The following is a 15,023-nucleotide window of genomic DNA, read 5'->3' as shown; positions in this document are numbered from 1 at the left end:
TCAGTATTTAAATTTTTTTTTTTTTTAACCGTTTTTTTGAGATTTTTAAATTTTTAATGAATACAAAAATATGTACTTTGTTTGTTAGGATAAATGGGATTTAAATGCATAAAATCAAATCATTACCAAATTCTCTCTCGTCTTCTGCCCTAGTTTCAAATTCCTACTAGCGTAAACATCTCGATCAACACAACATTGCAAACCATGGATTATTATGAGGTGAAAAAGATAGTAATGATGACGCTGAAACACATGTATTAAAGCATTACAAACTGAGAAGTATAAGCCAAAAGAGGGCAGGGGGAAAGATAAAAAACATTAAAAACTAAAAATTATCGGCCCAAAGAGGGCGACAAAAAAAGTTTAAAAAAAAAAAAACTTTTCCGACCGACCGACCCATGTTTTGGCACCCAAAGGGCAATAAAACAATTTTTTATTTTAGGTCTTATGTGAGTAAACAACCAGGGGAATGATGGCTTCAAGTCCTCTCCGAGGGACTTGGTAATAAGGATTAATGCCTTACTAAAGGGTAATGAAATCATGTCAGATTGATGGAGTTGATTGATTGCTGCTCAGAAAATATTGTTGAGGTGTGTCCTTGAAAAAAATAGAGTTTTGGCATGAAGTGTCTTCTTTGGCTATTATTTCCATGATAGAGGTTACTGTTTCTGTTTCACAAAGAAAAACATACACCTACTTAGTCCAAACGCATTGTTCAACACGCTTATAGTTTGGGCAGGATCAATCCCCATTTGCCACTCTCCAACCAGGTGTAAATGGGTTCCTGGCAATTGCTAGGGTAGTAATAATTGCAGGGCCTTCAGGAAAAGCAGTATTGATAATGATATGACTACCTTGGGTAAAAAGCCCCAGTTATTATTTAATTACTAATTTATCAACATTAGTTATTGTAATCATCATCAATGAGGTCTTTCAAGCCCTTTATACTGCGGTATTAAATACCGTTATTAATTAATTAGTTTTTTAAATAGGGTTCAGAAATGACACAGAAAGGTGTATATCATGCATGGGTTAAGAAAAATGAATCAACAATCTCTTGAATTATATACTTTCACCTTGCTAGCTGTCCATTAATGAAGCCTTAGATTAATTAATGATGCCGTTTATTACTTGAAAAAGATGTAAGACTGACTGACATTCCAAAACAACCAAGGAGTTGTTCCTACTGCTGTGTTAAGAGAACTTTTGATGAAAAGCAACATTCTAAAAATACTCTTTTATAATTGTTCTAAACATGATGGATGTTTTTGTGACATCAGAGACAGATTATTAAACAATTCAACTTCTTCCAAACTCTGTTAAAAATAGTAACCTTTGAAGGTTTTTTAAAAGCTTTTTCCAAATAATGTTGTTGTTAAGATGATATTTATGATTTTGGAGTTATTCCTACTGCACTGGTTTGAAGAAGATTCTTGATGAAAACCATTATTTTTTACAATACTCAGAGCTCTTTTATAATTTTTCTAAACATGATGTTTTGTGACATTAAAGACAGATTAATTAACAATTCAATTTCTTCCAAACGCTGTTAAAAATAGCAACCTTTGAATAATGCTTTTGTAGCTGTTCTTTGATAATCCCTCAGCTACATCTTTGCATGAAATTATTGGGCATAACACTGATAATAAAACTTAGAGACAGATTAATTAACAATTCAATTTCTTCCAAACGCTGTTAAAAATAGCAACCTTTGAATAATGCTTTTGTAGCTGTTCTTTGATAATCCCTCAACTACATCTTTGCATGAAATTATTGGGCATAACACTGATAATAAAACTTAGAGACAGATTAATTAGCAATTCAATTTCTTCCAAACGCTGTTAAAAATAGCAACCTTTGAATAATGCTTTTGTAGCTGTTCTTTGATAGTCGCTCAGCTACATCTTTGCATGAAATTATTGGGCATAACACTGATAATAAAACTTAGAGACAGATTAATTAACAATTCAATTTCTTCCAAACGCTGTTAAAAATAGCAACCTTTGAATAATGCTTTTGTAGCTGTTCTTTGATAATCCCTCAGCTACATCTTTGCATGAAATTATTGGGCATAACACTGATAATAAAACTTAGAGACAGATTAATTAACAATTCAATTTCTTCCAAACGCTGTTAAAAATAGCAACCTTTGAATAATGCTTTTGTAGCTGTTCTTTGATAATCCCTCAGCTACATCTTTGCATGAAATTATTGGGCATAACACTGATAATAAAACTTAGAGACAGATTAATTAACAATTCAATTTCTTTTACACTCTGTCAAATTAGTAACCTTTTAATAATTCTTTGTAGCTGTTCTTTGCTAGTGCCTCAACTACATCTTTGTATGACATTATTGGGCATAACACTGATAATAAAATCAATGAAGTAACAACACTCCTTTGAGGTCACAGAAAGACTAGGATACTTTTAATAACCACGTTATTCTCTCTCTTCCTTTTTTATTTCTCCACCATATTATCTTCAGGAACCATCACAGCTGGACAGATTCTCCCCCTCCCATTCATCTCTCGTCTTCTCGAACACCGACTATAAAAGGGATGTGACATCAGTGAAGGACAACGCTCCTCACACGTAGGTTCTTCTTGTCCGTCACAAATGCAAACAAGGTTTTGGAATGAAGGCGGCCAAAGCTCAAAGCGTCGTCGATCGTCCTCCGCCCGTTTGGCCGACACTTTGCAGAGAGTGTGCCCGACACCTGCCTTTGTTGGTGTCCGTCGTCACGTCGGTCTCTTCCAAAGCTCCGCCCTCGCGTGTCCTTTCACTCCTAAGGTATGAATAATATGCTTTTAATTGGCCATTTGTGGGGAAAGGCTGCCCTTCTGGAGTTGGGTCTTTAGCGAGGTGTTTCGTTTCACACGCTTCTTCAATTTAATTGAGGTTCTGGTACTAGTATTTTATCTTTACCATGAGCGTCGTTCAGTGAGCTATATTTGAATGAGAGGAAAAGAGGGTACTCTTCTTGGTGTATTGATGAGAGGGTTTGACCCTCAAGTATTATAGTTAGATGAATGTTTGGATATCCGAGGATACACTGTACATCCTAACCCCACTCCCTCCTCCCTCTTCTCCCTCTTCTCCCTCTTCTCCCTCTCCTCCCTCTCCTCCCTCTTCTCCCTCTTCTCCCTCTTCTCCCTCTCCTCCCTCTCCTCCCTCTTCTCCCTCTTCTCCCTCTCCTCCCTCTTCTCCCTCTTCTCCCTCTTCTCTCTCTCCTCCCTCTCCTCCCTCTCCTCCCTCTTCTCCCTCTTCTCCCTCTTCTCCCTCTCCTCCCTCTTCTCCCTCTTCTCCCTCTTCTCCCTCTTCTCTCTCTCCTCCCTCTTCTCCCTCTTCTCCCTCTCCTCCCTCTCCTCCCTCTTCTCCCTCTCCTCCCTCTTCTCCCTCTTCTCCCTCTTCTCCCTCTTCTCCCTCTTCTCCCTCTTCTCCCTCTTCTCCCTCTCCTCCCTCTTCTCCCTCTCCTCCCTCTTCTCCCTCTTCTCCCTCTTCTCCCTCTTCTCCCTCTTCTCCCTCTTCTCCCTCTTCTCCCTCTCCTCCCTCTCCTCCCTCTCCTTTCTCTCCTCCCCTTTATTTCAATTTAAATGAGAGGGAAAGGAAGGTTCTCCTCAAGATGTAAGCAGATTTTGACCGTCAAGTTTTTCAAATATTTATTGATTGAATACAAATGTCTTGGTATTCAAAGTTACGCGATAAAACATTCATTTCCTTCTCTGTATTCCCATTCTATTTATAAGAAAAAGGAGTCAGTCATTGACTTTTCTCCTTTCTTTCATTTCTTAGCCTTTCCCTATTTTAGCCCTCATGTGTAGCTTCTCTCTCTTTTTAGCCTTCCACTATCTTCTCTGTTCCTTTATTTAGTCTTCTCTCCTTCCTTTCACTTTTCTCTTTTGTAATTTTCATTGCTATTTGTTTTCTCCTCTCTCCATAGCATGTTCCTTTGCATTTTCTTGATTTACACATCTTTCTTTTCTTTTCTCCTCAGTTCTTTCTTTTCAACTCTCCTATCTATTAAACCTGTCTTCTTTCTTTCTGTCCCCTTACCACCATTGCTTCATTTTTTACCATTCTCCCTTTCTTCTCTCTTTCTCCTCTCTTTCTCCTCTCTTTCTCCTCCTCATCCTCTCCCCTCCTCTCCCTCTTCATTCCTTCCCTCATTCTTCCTAAACCCATCATCCCCCTATTAGGGTCTCGTGAACTGACTAACCCATTCTTGCGGCATGGAACTTTAGTCAACGTAATGACAATTAGTAGATTAACTGATTGAATTGAGCTTTCATTGGGAGTCAGGTCTGTTACCATCATCATAACCAATGCATTCTCTGCCATGCAGATAATGTGGCACCATCATCATTAGGACCAGTTCACACCCAATATTAATGTTTGTAGTCATTGTGGTAACATCATGATTAGACCCAGTTTACACTTTGTAAGTTAACTGGTGAATTGAGCTTTCATTGGGAGTCAGGTCTGTTTCCATCATCATAACCAATGCGTTCTCTGCCATGCAGATAATATGGCACCATCATCATTAGGACCAGTTCACACCCAAAATTAATGTCTCTGTACTTGTGACAACTTAATCATTAGGCCCAGTTTACAATTGATGATTAACTAATTGAATTGAGCTTTACGATCATCATATTTCCTGCCATGCAGTTAATATGACTACATCATCAATAAGCCCAGTTCACACCGAATGCTTCTGCAACATTAAAGCATTGGCTATGTTCTGTGGTTAATGTAGTGATGTCATCACCATTAGGACCAATTTACACTGAACATTAAAGTGCAATCCAACCCTCTAATAAGTTTGTTTGTATGAAAAAAGAAATAAATGATGAACAGAATGGGGAAAGTTTGAAATAAATTGGACCAATACTAAGAGGATGAAGAGAGAATTAATAATAATAATACATTATATTTCTATAGCGCTTATTACAATGTTTCTAAGCGCCTTACAAAGTTGGCAATACTTAGAAATAATACATTCAATATCATATTCACAAACTATAATTATTATATACTAATCAACCTACAATTAATTAAAAATACATAAGCACAGATGCATCTAGTCAATACATATAAAATACAATAGAATACAATTAATTAATTAAAGCTACAGACTAACAGGGAGGATTAACAGGGAGAATTAAAAAGGAATGTCTTTAGGGAGGATTTAAAAGAATCTAACGATTCAGAATTATGAATGTTTGATATATGGGCTCACTAAATAATTGTGAATCTCAAATTGGCAATTCGATCCATGGAATTTAACTCTCCCATTTGTCACGCACAAAATATCATTAATTTCTGCTTTTCTCCTAAGTGCCTTCCCCTTGGGGCACTGTTCAACATATATTACAGACAGCATACCAGTATTATTATAGGTCCTCTAAAGACAAAAGATCGTCCCGAGTCATGCATTTTTGAAAACTTGAAATTTGGGTCATTTTGTGTTTTGGAATAAATGGGAAAGTTGACTGCAACCCCATCACAGAGACATTATCGATCATACCTAAAGTGATTTCTACTTTCAAAACTGCATAACTTTCTCATTTTTTTGTCCAATTTCATTGAAATTTTCACTTAGCTGTCTAATTCTGAGTTTTGTGCTTCTAGAGTACATGTAGCTTGTTATAAAAGTTGAATTTCCCTTTATTGCTTTGTTTCCTCTTACATAAGAGAGACATCATTGTTACACAAAGTTTATGCCCAGTTCACACCTAGAGATTTAACCAATTGAATTGAGCTTTAATTGGGATTCAGTTCTGCTGACCATCATTGTGTACCATCGTTGTGCCAGTTTCAGACTGGACAATGATACAACATCAATGTAACATTAAGGCAAGGTTTCTATATGTGGTATGGTAATGTGTCAGATTCATCATCATTAGGACCAGCTTACAACAAACATTTTTGAATGCAACATTAAAGCATAGCTGTCTAATTCCTGCAGCCAATGTGTCAACATCATCATTAAGCCTACATTACACTGAACATTAAGGCACTGCTTTAATGGTATCTGCCATGAGCTCAAATTGGCGACATCATCATTTGTTCCAGCTCACCCTGTATGCATTCCTTTATCTGTGTTATCAGGGAGATACATGCCACAGCTTGCATTAATAACATTTTAATTTTTCTCTTTGAATATGAAAATTACCTTTCCACTCCTCAATGATGAGCATTTTTGTGAATTTTTTTGTCATTGCCACTTTTTCTTTAATTCCAAGATAATTTAACCACAAGCGAATCCCTATGGGCGAATGTGTTTCTGGACAGTCGTCATATATCAACTTTCAAAAGTGAAATTTTGACTTTAAATATATCTCTTTCATTGATTCTTTGGATATGAAGCATCTCTCTTAGACATTGAAATCAAGATAAGGGTAACTGTTTCTTTTTCTAGAAGAAAATAAAGAAAATATTCTTATACCTCAGTCACACCAGCGACACCGAACCCCGGCCTGACAACAGACCAAACAGAATATTACATTACCCCCACAATAGCCCCAATATCTGTTGGTGTCGAGTCAGTTTGGCAATGTGACCGAAGCATTAGTCTGAACACCTGTTCAAAAACGTTACAGTAGTAGTGGAATCTGCCATCCAAGGCATGGAAAAAGATTAAAATAGACCCTTCAAATGGATTTTTAAAATTTTAAACAGTATTTTATCAGATGCTGCTTGTAAGTGTCGGCTTGCATAATGATGTAGATATACAGTAGGCTTGCGGGTGCACCATGTGAGAGAGTGAGAGAGAGAGAGAGAGCTACTCATCCTCTCCAAGCGCTATAGTTCTCCTTAGAACTATATGCTAAGAAAGATAACAAACAGTCCTTTTCAGGACTACACATCCCCAAGAAAGATTACAGAGTCAGAGTCCTTTCCAGGACTCCTCAACCCCCTCTCTCTCTCTCTCTCTCTCTCACATGGTGCACCCGCAAGCCTACTGTGTAATATTATATCAATTGGATTGTTTGCGCTTTCCATTGTAGAGAAGGGAAGTTTGTTCTACTGCAATGACAGCTGATAATCAATGCAAATTTAAAAGCTTTCACTAATGATATGACAAATGGGGCCATGGGATGGACGTGAAGCTGTGAAAATCAATTAAGATGTCAATAGGATAATGCTATCCCACTAACATAGCTTTGTATTGATGTAGGGTGGTGACAATGTACTTTTCAGCTCAATAGTGTACCCACCTTAAAGGTTGAATCGTTTATTTGGAATTTGAAATGGTGTTTCAACAATTTCTCTGGTAACACTTGCCAGGGGCTTTAGTTTGTCAAAGTTATAGGGTAAGAGTTATAAGGTTAAGGTTATATAGACTGAGGGTTAGGGTTTGGTATAGCAGTGCTCAAAACTAGCACTCCAATTCTTATTCTGGACCCCCTAAAACCTTGAGATTTTACATAGGGCTCATTCATACAGACTTTAAAGTAAAGACCAGTATTGGAAATACCCCAATTTTAAAAAATGAAATGGAAGCTCTTATTACCAATCATGTGAAAGAATTATGTTTTGACTAAATACATGATGATAAAAAAATTGCTGGGAAACCGCCTACTAATTGATATATTTGGTAAATTAGTTTATCTATTGGTGTGTGAGAGATAAACGCACATGTCGCGCATGTGTCCGTAGTCCCATATACATCTGTCTGTGTACAGTGCTTGTAACTTTACGAAGACTGGGCCAAATTTCTTATCATTTTGATAATTCCAGAACCTTGCAGTACATCTATGCTAGAGGAACAACCTTTTCTGATCGATTTCATAACGTTTCTTTCACAATGCAATCGCATGGCCATAACTGGTCTTTATCTTTAATGTGTGGAATTGGCACAAATTAAAGTAACTCTACTCGATTGTTTGAGCTGTATTCATGCACAATTGTTTGAACTTGCGCAATCACTGTAAGCATGTATTGATTTTTAGACAACCCAACACTTTGTGTCAGCAATCGTTCAATTCTATTTTAGCCCCGATCCTGATTACACAATGAACACAATAACGCAGCATGGAGATTTATTGACGACTATTGAACTTTCTCTGTTTCGGGAAAGGTATAAACCCAAATGCACAAGGGGGTGATTATACTTGCTAAATGAAGGCTATTGATCTAACATTGTGCTTTGGACATTTTGAGAGCAGTAATTACAGGATTTACTATTGATGGCTTTTGTGTCAGTGTCTCCTGTATTGTTGTGTTTCACCTTGTTTTGTTTTTGTGTTAGAGTACGTATGGGTTTGATTGTACTTTTGTACAGGGGTCATAACTTGTAAAGTGCACTTGGGTGCTGGAATATATGGAGCCGAAGGGTGTTAACTCTGTGTAAGGGTGTTAATTCTGTGTAAGAGTTTATTTTGAGTTAACGCCCTTCTGCTTCCAAACAGATGAGATTGCTCTACCTAGGGAAATAATTGCTTTGTGCTTTATTTTGTCAAAAATAGAGGGTTACGGTTAGGGTTAGGGTTGCAATTGAGTCTAGGTTAGATTAAGTGTTAGGGTTAGGTATAGTGTGTGTAACGGGTTGAAGGTAAGCATTCAGTCAGTATAGGGGATTGGCGCAGAGTAAATATCGCAGTCTAAGCAAGTGTTGTGTATTTAAACCAAAGTATGGAATTAGAAATAGAAAAGTTGGGTATTGACTGCGAAAAAGTTGTCACTTGAGCTTGTATCTTGTAACCTGTATTTAGGTTAAATGCCACTTTTAATTGTGCTGAGTTTAAATATAGAGCACAGTTGAAGATTGTTCTTCATTTTGCTGTCCTGTTGTCTTTTCTTTCTTTTCTTTTGGATACTGACTGCGGAAAAGTTATCACTTGAGCTTGTATCTTGTAACCTGTATTTAGGTTAAATGCCATTTTTTAATTGTGCTGAGTTTGGATATAGAGCACAGTTGATGATTGTTCTTCATTTTGCTGTCCTGTTGTCTTTACTTTCTTTTTTGCATTATTAGTTAGGCAATTTTATGGCTGCAATTCAAGGAATATTACAATATGTTGGACACAAAGGGGAAAAAAGGGAAATCACATATTTTAAGTTGACTTTTTGGTCAAAAAATCATCTAGAAGTAGGGATGGACATGTTTTTTAATACTTAAAGATGAAGCTGAGTTCTGGTCATGCGATTGCATTGTGAAAGAAACGGTGTGGAATCGACCAGAAAAGGTTGATCATCTGGCATATAAGAATTTGTGTGTATTGCAAGGTTCTGGAATCATCAAAATGGTAAGAAATTTGGCCAAGTCTTGGTAAAGTTACAAACACTGAACACAGAAAGATGTATATGGGACTACACGAACACGTGGCGTAAAAATCCTACCTCCGAGTTTTACGAAGTTACACGACATTTAGAATATGAAGGTATTTGAAGAGCCATGCTTTTCAGGGAACATGTCTTATCTGATGTTCTACCTTACTTGCATAATAAGAATGATAACGCTCACAAATTATTTTTCACCTCTTCCCAGAACTCGACCTTCTCTTTAATGCGTACTCAAGGTATGTGAGATTAGATTTTCTGGGAAGGCACATGCACACCTCATGCCCCCTCCTCATGCCCCCTCCTCCTCCTCTTCCTCTCACACATTTTATTAGCCTTTGTTTTTAAAAGGGTGATATTTTGTTTTGATATGATCCTGTTCATCTCAACTATACTTGCTCTACCTGAATGCCAACACTGATTATGTGTTGAGTTAAACCTCGAATGGATAGAGGAGAATTCCAATGGGCTGATGATTAAAATTATAGCATGACTCTCTAATTAAGTAAATTACCATTCATTCATTCATGAATGTGGTCGTTTTAATGCATCATAATGATCACAGAGAGGAATTCAACCAGTAATCGGTAACGGGTGGAGCATTTACCCTAGAATGATACAGAGGGTTTCCTCTTTTGTCTTTGATAATTTGTATTCATGTCAATGAAATCTCACCCCCCCCCCCAAAAAAAAAAGAAGTTTATCATATGATCAAGTGCAGACTTACTGGATAATCTCTGATAAGCAAAAGCAAAATGTCAGATTGTATTTTATGGCAACTGTGCTGAATAGTTTGGTTCCTTTTTCATGGGATGCCGTGTACCACAAAGCAATCAGATGCAAATTTGAACATTTTGATTGTAGATCATTGTACACTGTACTATGACAACTATGCTGAATAGTATTTTTTATGGGATGCCATTTAGCACACAGCTGATTTGATGCAGTTTGAAGCATAGAGCATAACAATGCTGACTGGTTTGATTTTTTTTATGGAACACCGTGTAGCTGACAGCAAATAGATGCAATTGATGCATTGATTTTACACTATACCATGACAACAATGCTAATTTTTTTTATGGGATGCCATGTAGCACACACCTGATCAAGTGTGTAATGTACACCGTGTTGATTTTTAGGGCATTGCTGAATACTTTTTATGGGATGCCCTGTAGCACACACCTGATCAAGTGTGTAATGTACACCGTGTTGATCATTAGGGCATCGCTGAATACTTTTTTATGGGACGCCCTGTAGCACACACCTGATCAAGTGTAACGTACACTGTGTTGATCATTAGGGCATCGCTGAATACTTTTTTATGGGACGCCCTGTAGCACACACCTGATCAAGTGTGTAATGTACACCGTGTTGATCATTAGGGCATTGCTGAATACTTTTTTATTGGATTCCCTGTAAGACACAGCTGATCGGAAGTGATTGTAGCATTGATTGTATATTGTTAGGCACGCTTCCCGATGAATAGGACCCTAATGAGTCTCATTACGGGCCATCGGCATAGTCTTAATCAGGGAAGCGTGTCCACGATTGTCCAACTTTGTGTTTTATCCCTAAATAAGAACAAAAATGGCTTCCATTTTGCATCTTTGGAAGAAAGCTGGAATTTGGCTTCGGGCGATGGGGTAAGCTTTGAAATAAGGCTTTGCTTTCTCTGTGTCAAAAATGTTCTTAAGTAGTGCTGAAAAGAGTTTCGTTATACAGTTTGAACTACCGGTAGTATAATGAAAAAAATATTGTTTAAAGCATCTTGGTGCAAAATTTAGGACCTTGGTCAACAATTACAATATCAACTGCTAATGATTTTCTGAGTTCAAAATATATATTCTTTTAAAGCAGTCTTACATGTATGTGTGTGGTATGCATCGTGATGTTGATATTTTTCAACCATCAGTTTCTTTGTCTATTATTAATTTTTTCGAATTTAAGAAATCAAAATTTAAAGTAGGCATACTTATCCAATTATCTTCATCAGTGTCATAAAAAGTTCAAAACCTTTATAAAAATTCAGTTTCTGATTCACAATTTAGACAATATTCCATGGTTTGAGGCAAAAATGTAAATTCAGGAACACCATACTTGGTTGGTGATCATTTTGATAAAGGGAGAGTTTAGTAATCTAGTGATTATATTAGCGTCATAACAAGCAATGATCTAAGCACTTGAAGTGCCCCGTGCATGATTTGCAATGACACAAACTCAAATGAGAAGGAAATGAAGATTGATTTTTGTTCCGATCTTTGCAGACCGTCTGTAAATGCCATCGCTGACGAACCTCCGGAATTCCAGCCTCAACTTCAAGAGAGAGTCCAGGTGCTGAAAGTCATGCCGACACATCTCCAAGCTGCTCGTAAATATGCTTAGTGAAAGTGGATTTCAAAATCAATTGTTGATATTGTAATGGGAGCATGCATTCACACATACATTTAGAGCAAGTAGTGAAATTTAATTATCTTTTTCTTTTAATCGAGATCAAAATTTCACATTTTTTACGTCACATCAAATAGTGAGATTTTGAAGAAAGAAAAAACATTGGTTGAGTGCTGTGCATGTGAATAATAGCAAGACCTAAATATTCATTTAATTTTTTAAGGAATATTTTCTATTCCACCATGTTTGAATCGCCCGCACGCTAAATCAATGAGAGGTCAAACAGCTTGGGTCACAATTGGGCATCACAGTGCCGGTGATAGTATTAGTGAGAATTTTTCTGACACGTAAATTGGTGCAATAACGTGAGATTTGGATTGCGTCTAACATTTTAATTTCGGGGAATGTGTGAACACCCCTATTGATACTTCAAAGATGTTGCACTTTTTGAAAATCAAATTTTAATTGTGTTTTTTTGCAGCGGCCTGTCCAAAGTTGTCTTTGGGTCCTTGCAAATTTGAGCTTCTCAAGTAAGCTGTAAGACGACTTATTTTGTTTATATTTTTTCTTAGTTAATTTGATAATGTCCCAAGTCCCATTTTCCTATGCATACTGAATATCTTGTTAATAAAGTCACAATCTTCTTCTTACAAGTCAGTAAAAGAGAAACAGATAAGATCTAAAAGACTTGAACAAAAAATCAACCTTGGGTAATGCAGTAGGCCTGTACATTACCCATTAACATTCAATGACGCATTACATAATCTGAACGTGATTTCTGTTAGATATGAGTATTAAAATTATACAAGTACTGAGAAATCCCTGTCCTTTTAAAAAAAAATGGTGTTACATGTGTAGAGCAGTCAAAACTGTAATAGAAGCAAGTTCTCAAAATGTTGGTTTGTTGAATAAATGCTAATGACCTTCTGCCAGTCCCACTACAACATCTTCAAAAGGAAAAGAAAAGAGAGAAAACTTGTTGCAAACAAAATGTTCTTTAATAAGGGTAATTATTTTGAGGCCCACGGTATTGTCTGATATATGGCTTCAGAAGGAATTATGATGAATCATCTCAAGGCTTTGTTTAACCAAAAATGAACCTTGGGTAATGCAGTAGGCCTGTACATTACCCATTAACATTCAATGACGCATTACATAATCTGAACGTGATTTCTGTTAGATATGAGTATTAAAATTATACAAGTACATGTTTCATAATAAGATCGATTGTAAATGGTATTAAAATTCAACATGTTTAGAAGCTGAATTGTGATCATTACAGCAAATTGCTCATTTAAAATTTTCAAAAGATTTGAAAGTTAATGTTGACACGTTGCAAAAAAGTGACTTAAGTATTTGATGTTAAATAACAGTTTATGTGATGGAAAATGACATTTAGAATTAAAATTTATAATGATGTAATATATATATATACGTATACAGTATTTCAAAGAACTGTTGTTATTAAAGAGCAATTTGTATGACGGAAAATGACATTTAAAGTTTGAATAATGTTATTACAGTACTGCTTTGCAATTTAAAGAGTACAGAAGTATCGATTTAAAAATTGTAGTACAAGTTTAAGAAGCATTGGTTTTCATTTTTAAAATAAACCATTGGTAAGTTAAAGTGTATGAGATGCTCTTGTTTGATTTTTTTGTTCAATTCTTATTTTGTATTTTTAAGGTTTAAGTATCAATTACTGAAAGGTTGCAAGACCTTACAATTTCAATCTCACTGTGGTGAAAGATTATTTACTTCTTTGATTTATGTTGACTTTAACTATCAATCCTATGAATAATCAAAATGTCTGCATGAAGGATCAGGGTTCTAATGAGTGTATCAAGTTTTTTTTTTTTAATGGAAACCTCATCCCAAAGAATAAGTGTAGGTATGAAAAATGAGATTTATTCCTGTTCTTTGATGTTCAATATTCCTTACCAAAGTGTACAAGAGATATAAAAATGAAGATATTCTTGGCATGCTAATATGCCTTTTAGCATGACATGGGCGCAGATATTTTCTTGAAAATGTGACGTACTAGGCAAACTTGTACATGTATCACACACCAAGCTCTAGTTGCAAATACTTTTTAGGCCAATAACAACATCTTTACTCTTCAATGAGGGAATAATCATAGCTGGGATGGTAAAAATTATATTTGGTGAAAAATTTATAAACAGGAGAACAATAGGAACTCATTTATTTAAAAGTACTAAAAAATTAGCAGCCGACGAATTTGTATAATAATTATGCAATTTGTGTTGTGCCAATTATAGTACATAATATACATGTACAATATATGCCCATATCATGCTGATAAACTGTACATGATTCTATTAACAGAGACAAAAACAGAAAGTGAGTACCTTATATCAATTGTTCAAATGCATTTAAACTAAAAGACTGAACTAAAAAAGATGAGTGGAATATTGAGGGGCCTATAGTATGCTATAATATTGCCAAAACTACTCAATTTAGGTAGTTACAATCCATTTTCTCTTGTGTATTAGTTAATAAACTGAGAAATCCCTGTCCTTTTTTTTTTAAATGGTGTTACATATGTAGAGCAGTCAAAACTGTAATAGAAGCAAGTTCTCAAAATGTTGGTTTGTTGGATAAATGCTAATGACCTTCTGCCAGTCCCACTACAACATCTTCAAAAGGAAAAGAAAAGAGAGGAAACTTGTTGCTAACAAAATGTTCTTTAATAAGGGTAATTATTTTGAAGCCCACGTTATTGTCTGGTGTATGGCTTCAGAAGGAATTATGATGAATCATCTCAAGGCTTTGTTGAAGTACGTGTGTGAGATACATTTGTTTGTTTCTTAACTGTAACTGTGCCAGGAGGATTTTGCTTGTTTTGAGATATTTTAAATATTTTACGGTCTTTCTGTCTGTTTCTCTCTCGCTCTCTTTCTCTCTCTCTCTCTCTCTCTCTCTCTTTCTCTTTCTCTCTCTCTCTCTCTTTCTCTCTCTTTCTCTCTCTTTCTCTCTCTCTCTCTCTCTCTCTTCTCTCTCTCTCTCTCTCTCTCTCTATATATATACAGATATATAATATCTCTCTTTATCTCTATCTCTATTTCTTCTAATGATAACTAACGGTACCAATTTTACTTAATTTTGAAACCATTTGGATAGAAAACAGTTTAACGTTTATTGCTGTACAATTTTTTTTCTCATTTGTCTACTATGGCATGCTCAAAATCAATTCCAGTTCAGGAAAAAAAAGGATAGAGTCTGTGGACCAGCATAGATAAATAAAATTGCTGGCAGTTTGAAAGTTTCCATTTGAAAGACCGACAAATGTGCGCAACTGTGACGCAATGCACTCCTCCTAGATGGGGA

At 36.1% G+C, this 15,023-nt stretch overlaps 1 long non-coding RNA gene across 1 annotated transcript in view; it reads left to right on the top strand.

Annotated features, from left to right (window-relative positions):
* Positions 1-14,218, top strand: part of LOC105444901 — a 28,667-nt gene extending 14,449 nt beyond the window's left edge. The window contains exons 2-3 of the long non-coding RNA XR_004063568.1: positions 2,488-2,792; positions 11,552-14,218. This is a non-coding gene — a long non-coding RNA (uncharacterized LOC105444901). The remainder of the gene's footprint in view (positions 1-2,487; positions 2,793-11,551) is intronic.
* The last annotated feature ends 805 nt before the right edge of the window (positions 14,219-15,023 follow it).

The sequence above is a fragment of the Strongylocentrotus purpuratus genome, unplaced genomic scaffold, assembly GCF_000002235.5.
Source record: "Strongylocentrotus purpuratus isolate Spur 01 unplaced genomic scaffold, Spur_5.0 spur5_scaffold_12, whole genome shotgun sequence".
Taxonomy (NCBI): domain Eukaryota; kingdom Metazoa; phylum Echinodermata; class Echinoidea; order Camarodonta; family Strongylocentrotidae; genus Strongylocentrotus; species Strongylocentrotus purpuratus.
This window is presented reverse-complemented; position numbering and strand designations above follow the sequence as displayed.